At 35.4% G+C, this 6,435-nt stretch overlaps 3 non-coding genes across 3 annotated transcripts; 1 reads left to right on the forward strand and 2 right to left on the reverse strand.

Moving 5' to 3' along the window:
* Nucleotides 1-732: 732 nt before the first annotated feature.
* Nucleotides 733-805, reverse strand: TRNAF-GAA (transfer RNA phenylalanine (anticodon GAA)). Its single transcript has one exon. It is a non-coding gene; the product is annotated as a tRNA-Phe (tRNA).
* Nucleotides 806-2,532: 1,727 nt separating this feature from the next.
* TRNAT-UGU (transfer RNA threonine (anticodon UGU)) lies at nt 2,533-2,605 on the forward strand. The gene has a single exon. It is a non-coding gene; the product is annotated as a tRNA-Thr (tRNA).
* Nucleotides 2,606-3,873: 1,268 nt separating this feature from the next.
* On the reverse strand, nt 3,874-3,960 carry TRNAS-GGA (transfer RNA serine (anticodon GGA)). Its single transcript has one exon. It is a non-coding gene; the product is annotated as a tRNA-Ser (tRNA).
* Nucleotides 3,961-6,435: the final 2,475 nt, after the last annotated feature.

Consider the following 6,435-nt stretch of genomic DNA (forward strand, 5'->3'; position numbering starts at 1 on the left):
TATATTGCCCCCAATTTCTATGAAATACAAGATGCTCATTGAATGATAAGAAACTAATATTCACTTCTACGACTCCAGATATTCAAGGAATCTTTTTATGTTCTGTTCTAGATGAAACAGAATAACTGGACTCTCATCTCAGTATTATGAATGGGCTACTAAAGGGGCTTCATTGATATTCCCCAATTTGGAAGATATCCATTTCGGATGAGCAAAGCCAATAGGATGAATCAAAAGAGTTCTGCACCATGAACTTTGTACCGCGCACATCACTTAGATGGGCCCCGAAAAGTCACGTAGGAGGGAGTGAAGAAAGAGAAAGTGAAGAAATAGAATATGAAAGAAAATATGAAATTATGAACTCAAAATTCAGAAATGAAAAGGGGATCAGATTTTCTTTGTACTGTATCTGAAATGAATCCTGTCTATTCCTACCCTTCGATTCCTCTCTAGACTAGACTTTTGGGTTTTCAGCCAACTAACTTCAATTCAAATATGTATGAAGTATTAACATTCTTTTTGAGCGAGAGCAGGTACAGTATGAACAAACAAAAAAGAAGAGGGAACAGAATCTAATTCTTTTCTTTACCCATCAAAAAAAAAAATGGGGGATCTAGATATATCCCTAGATGGATAAGTATGTATCATGATCTAGACTATTAACGAATAGAATATGGATCCCGATCCATATCGATTCATTTGTATGAGTATCTATTCGATATATTAACCACGTGCCAGGAACCAGATTTGAACTGGCGACACGAGGATTTTCAGTCCTCTGCTCTACCAGCTGAGCTATCCCGACCATCCCCGACGCATCATCCTACTAGAGGGCTTGGGTCTATGTCAATTAAAGGGACTCAAAAAACATTAGAAAATCTTACCTCAGCCTTGGAATTTCTTGGATCTTCAAAAAGAAGACTTTGTAAGTGTAAGAGTAATGATATGGACTGTGAATGATTCAATAATGGAGATTCCTTGCCATATATGTTCATTTGTACGTAGATCATATCTATCACAAGACTTGTGATAAGAGAGAAAGATTTCTGGTCGGATCCATTTGTGAAAGAGTAGAGTGAGTGAGAAACATAGCTAAGCTCATTTTGAACCACTGACGAAAAAAGAGGATAAATGGTTAGGGAATGGAATAAAATAGGCCTTTTTTTTTTTATTGGGGATAGAGGGACTTGAACCCTCATGATTTCAAAAGTCGACGGATTTTCCTCTTACTATAAATTTCATTGTTGTCGGTATTGACATGTAGAATGGGACTCTATCTTTATTCTCGTCCGATTAATCAGTTCTTCAAAAGATCTTTCAGACTCTGGAGTAAATGATTTGATCACTGAATCTTCGATTCTTCCTTTTGGAATCGATTTAATTTAGCAAGAATTCTGCAATTTTTCATATAAATAATCAAAAAATCCGGATTCGGGTCGTGATTAATCATTTGATATTTAAGTACGTCTATGTACTTAAATAAGGTCATCCTTTCTGGAGTTTTGATAGAAGGATTCCTCTACCAATGTAGTCAACCCCGTTCGTTAGAACAGCTTCCATTGAGTCTCTGCACCTATCCTTCTTTTGATTCTCGCTTTCTGAACCCTTGTTTTCAGAAAACTGGATTTGGCTCAGGATTGCCCATTTTTAATTCCAGGGTTTCTCTGAATTTGGAAGTTACCACTTAGTAGGTTTCCATACCAAGGCTCAACCCAATCAAGCCCGTAGCGTCTACCAATTTCGCCATATCCCCCTTATGAGATCTCGATCTCATTGTGATCCCATCCCCTTCTTTCATTTATGTTGGAACCATTGAATTCATTAGATACTGATTCCTATATCGAAAAAGTGTCTGCTCCTATTTTATTTCTTGCCCATCTTCTTTCATATCTATTGGAGGACCATTCCATTATTTGGTCCAATCAGAAATGATTCTATCATTGATGTATCTGCAATTCAATATGGATGGATATATCCCACATATAGATGTTCCCCCCCCCTCTCATTTTTCCCGCGCAGTTTGGAATACTGGAACGGTCGATATTCATTCTTCTTTTTTTTTTTTTCGTCCTATCTCCTCCCTTTCCGAATGAAACAAAAGGAATATCTCAGTAGGATCTGGATTGCATCCTTATCTTATCCTTTCCTTAGGAACTACACTCTAATAGAAATAGAATTCATATAATCTGCTATAACTGCTATAACTAATAGTTATATTCTATTCTATAATAGAATATAGAATTATTTCATATGTATATAGTATTATTTTGCGTTTTTTAAATTTGATTTGAATGAAAAAAAAAATTCTAGTGCTAGTGACTACTAATAAATGAAATAATCAAAAATAAATAATCAAATAGAAAATAATCAAAAATAAAATCAAAATTCATATTATATTAATAATTATTAATATTAATTAATATGTTATAATAATTTATAATAATTAATATTAATAATTATTAATAGCTAATAGCTAACTAAGATCCCAATAGTTTCCCGAATTCCTATTCACGCACTATTTCTGTTATATGAGCCCGCTTAGCTCAGAGGTTAGAGCACCGCATTTGTAATGCGATGGTCATCGGTTCGATTCCGATAGTCGGCTTTCTCTATTTGTTCTATTTTTTTTTTTTTATCAGGATTGATCATCTTTCCTTGAGACCAAGGAATATTGAGAAGACCCCCCCCTTTTTTTTCTCCAAATGTCGGGTTACCGATCTATTATGTTATGTCGCGGGAACTTCCAACTATGAATAAAGAATAAAAAACGGATTGGAGCCGTTTGATCTATACAGAACAAATCAAGAAAAGGATCCTTAACTTCCCATATATACAATATACAAAATAATACGGATATTGATACAATTCATCTTATTCCTCTTTGTAGTACTTCAGTGGATTTAGCTTCGTTTATCGTTTAGTTCAGTATTAATTTAGGTTTATTCTGTAAAATGAAATTTCAATAAAATTAAGGAGTCTTTATGTCTCGTTACCGAGGGCCTCGTTTCAAAAAAATACGCCGTCTAGGGGCTTTACCGGGACTCACTAGGAAAAGACCTAGATCCGGAAGTGATCTTAGAAACCAATCGCGTTCCGGGAAAAGATCTCAATATCGTATTCGTCTAGAAGAAAAACAAAAATTGCGTTTTCATTATGGTCTGACAGAGCAACAATTACTTAGATATGTTCGTATTGCTGGGAAAGCCAAAGGGTCAACAGGTCAGGTTTTACTACAACTACTTGAGATGCGTTTGGATAACATCCTTTTTCGATTGGGTATGGCTTCGACCATTCCGGGAGCCAGGCAATTAGTTAATCATAGACATATTTTAGTTAATGGCCGTATAGTAGATATCCCAAGTTATCGCTGCAAACCCCAAGATATTATTACTATGAGGGATGAACAAAGATCCAGAGCTCTGATTCAAAATTATATGGATTCATCCCCCCACGAGGAGTTGGCAAAACATTTGAGTCTTTATTCATCCCAATATAAAGGATTAGTAAATCAAATAATAGATATTAAGTGGATCGGTTTGAAAATCAATGAGTTGCTAGTCGTAGAATATTATTCCCGTCAGACTTGAACCTAACTAAAATAACAAAGCTTTGGACAAGCCCCTTTTTTTTCTTTCGCCGAAGTAAATAGATCTAAGAGGTTTGATCCGGATTTTTCTCCCATTCACGTATTACAAATGGATCAGCGGTGAGATTTTTATTCCTTGTCCATTCTTTCCGTTCCGGTATTTTCCATACCACAGCAATTAGGAATAGAGAATCTATATCAAATAAAGTACGATTGGAATACTCGTATCAATTGTTATTTGATTTGATACATTGTAGTCGGTACCGTTGGTGAATTAGGTGAAGGTACGGAGAGAGAGGGATTCGAACCCTCGGTAAACAAAAGCCTACATAGCAGTTCCAATGCTACGCCTTGAACCACTCGGCCATCTCTCCTACATAATCTTATGATTATGACCCAGAAACCGAGTGAATAGCGAGTCATTCATATTATTGTATTATTGCAATACAGGTATGACCAATCAATTCTAAATAGAAAATAGAAAACTTTTCATTAAAGAAAGATCTTCCCTCGAGGATCGAGGGATAAAAAAACATTTTTTTTCTTATCTTTTTCTTATCTTATTAAAAAGATTAAAAAAAAATAGATAGAATCTATCTATTCATGTTTGTCAAGAAGACGATCCCGTCTTATTCTTAGATTTATACTGGATTAAACCAATGAATTGGAACAAGTCAACTGACCCTATTTTATACTATGGTTACATTTAGACTATTATGGTTCCATAGGAATTCCAAAATTCCTTTCTAGTTTCAGATTTCTCAACAACAATTCCTCTCATGAGCTACCCCACAATCTATTACAAATTCATGAATCGTCCCATGGATTTTTTTGATATTTCGATTGCGTGGTGTATACACACTATGCACAAAAAATGGATGGTTATTCTTATTCTATTTTCATCATGGAATGATTCTATTATTTGATTTGATTTTTTTTTTCTTTGGATCATAATCAAATCAAAACTTCTAGAGTCATCAGAATCTGTAGGAAAAACTTCCTTGATTCCTGAGCTTCGATAAAATAGGAATAGTTCCGTTCATTGGTATACTACTTAATATTTATACTTAATACTTAATTTAAATGAAATACAATCGGATTCAAATATTTCCTATCCATCCCTGCCCCAAAGGGACAATTTGAGTGGAAGGTCGACACCTTTTTTTTTAGAATGAGTCCGTTTGTTTTTATGTGATTTCGTACTATACAATTCCTTTGTTTGTGGGATCATTTTCCCTCTAGGGGTAATGAGAAGAATTATGGAATGGATTGTTAACCATGCCTAGATCTCGGATAAATGGAAATTTTATTGATAAGACCTCTTCAATTGTAGCCAATATCTTATTACGAATAATTCCGACAACCTCAGGAGAAAAAGAGGCATTTACCTATTACAGAGATGGTGCGATTTGATTTTTTTTTATTATTATTTATTTATTATTTATGATTTACCGACCTCAGTCTTACGAGAAAGAGACATGATTCGTAATACAAAGAAAAAAGATTTTTGAAATAAACCTATGCTCGGTGAAGGTGAAATTTAGAGATAGAACAATTCCTTCTGTCGTGTATCCCCGATTGATGCAGCCTCAGATGCTTCAATTGTTGATTTGAGTATTGAGCGAAAGGTTACACCTACAGGTTCTGTATTGTAGGTCAATCCGACTCCACTAGGACCAGACCAATAGGCGGCATAGAGGAAGAAGCACTACACCTAGGAATCAACAACGCGAAAACTTTGTTATAAATTACCCCTTTTCCTTATCGGGATCGGGACTAACAAGAATGGTTGGGACAACAAACATCCATCTCGTTCGTACTTTGGATACCCGTATAACCATCGAAGATCGTTGAAGTGACTAATTCCTGGAAATAGGGGGCGTTGAGGACAAAGAAATTGTTGGAGTTACCATTTCTATCTAGCACCAACATGGTTGGTGTTAAGAAAATATAGACCTCTTGCAGGAAGGCTGGCTAGAGATTTCTTGTAAAAACACCAGCCCCTGTCAGTTCATAATGAGAATATTTCAATCTTTTTTGATTCCATGGATTATTCCCCTTATTACTATGCACAGAAGGGAGGAGCCGTATGAGATGAAAGTCTCACGTACGTTTCTGGAACGGAGATTCTTTGAATAGAATGAACGACCGTAACGGATGTCAGCTCAATCCGAAGGAAATTATGCGGAAGCTTTACAAAATTATTATGAAGCTATGCGACTAGAAATTGATCCCTATGATCGAAGTTATATACTCTATAACATAGGCCTTATCCACACAAGCAACGGAGAACATACGAAGGCTTTGGAATATTATTTCCGGGCACTCGAACGAAACCCATTCTTACCACAAGCTTTTAATAATATGGCCGTCATCTGTCATTACGTGCGACTATCTCCACTATAGAAAGAAGGAAAGAAAGATCAAACCTCCTAGTAAATACTAGAAAAAAATAGGCTTTCTACATATGCATCATTCAAAGCAACGAGTTTTATCAGCTGTAGCAAAGAAAGAGACTTCATAGGAGCCAAATATGAAGAAATAGGTACGGCCTATATATTAGATTCTATGGATAAAGAAAGGATCTAATTGATAGAGGAAGCACCGTAAAGATCAATTAGCGAGGTTTTGGGGCCGATACAATAAGAACTGCTTACTTATGTCATGATATGAGATAAAAGTTAGGAATCAACTTATGTAATAGAGTCGATCTACTAAGGTATTGAGCAGCGGTGTAGCATCAGATCCCAAAGATAGTAAGTCCTTTCTTTCTTTTGGAGGAAAGAAAATCTTTTTCAAAGATTCTATATGAATTTCTATATGAAAATGAAACCGAGATAGTTACCTTT

This window comes from Tasmannia lanceolata, unplaced genomic scaffold (genome assembly GCF_043159265.1).
Source record: "Tasmannia lanceolata isolate RefF3 unplaced genomic scaffold, GAP_Taslan_0.1 ptg000750l, whole genome shotgun sequence".
In the NCBI taxonomy this organism is placed as follows: domain Eukaryota; kingdom Viridiplantae; phylum Streptophyta; class Magnoliopsida; order Canellales; family Winteraceae; genus Tasmannia; species Tasmannia lanceolata.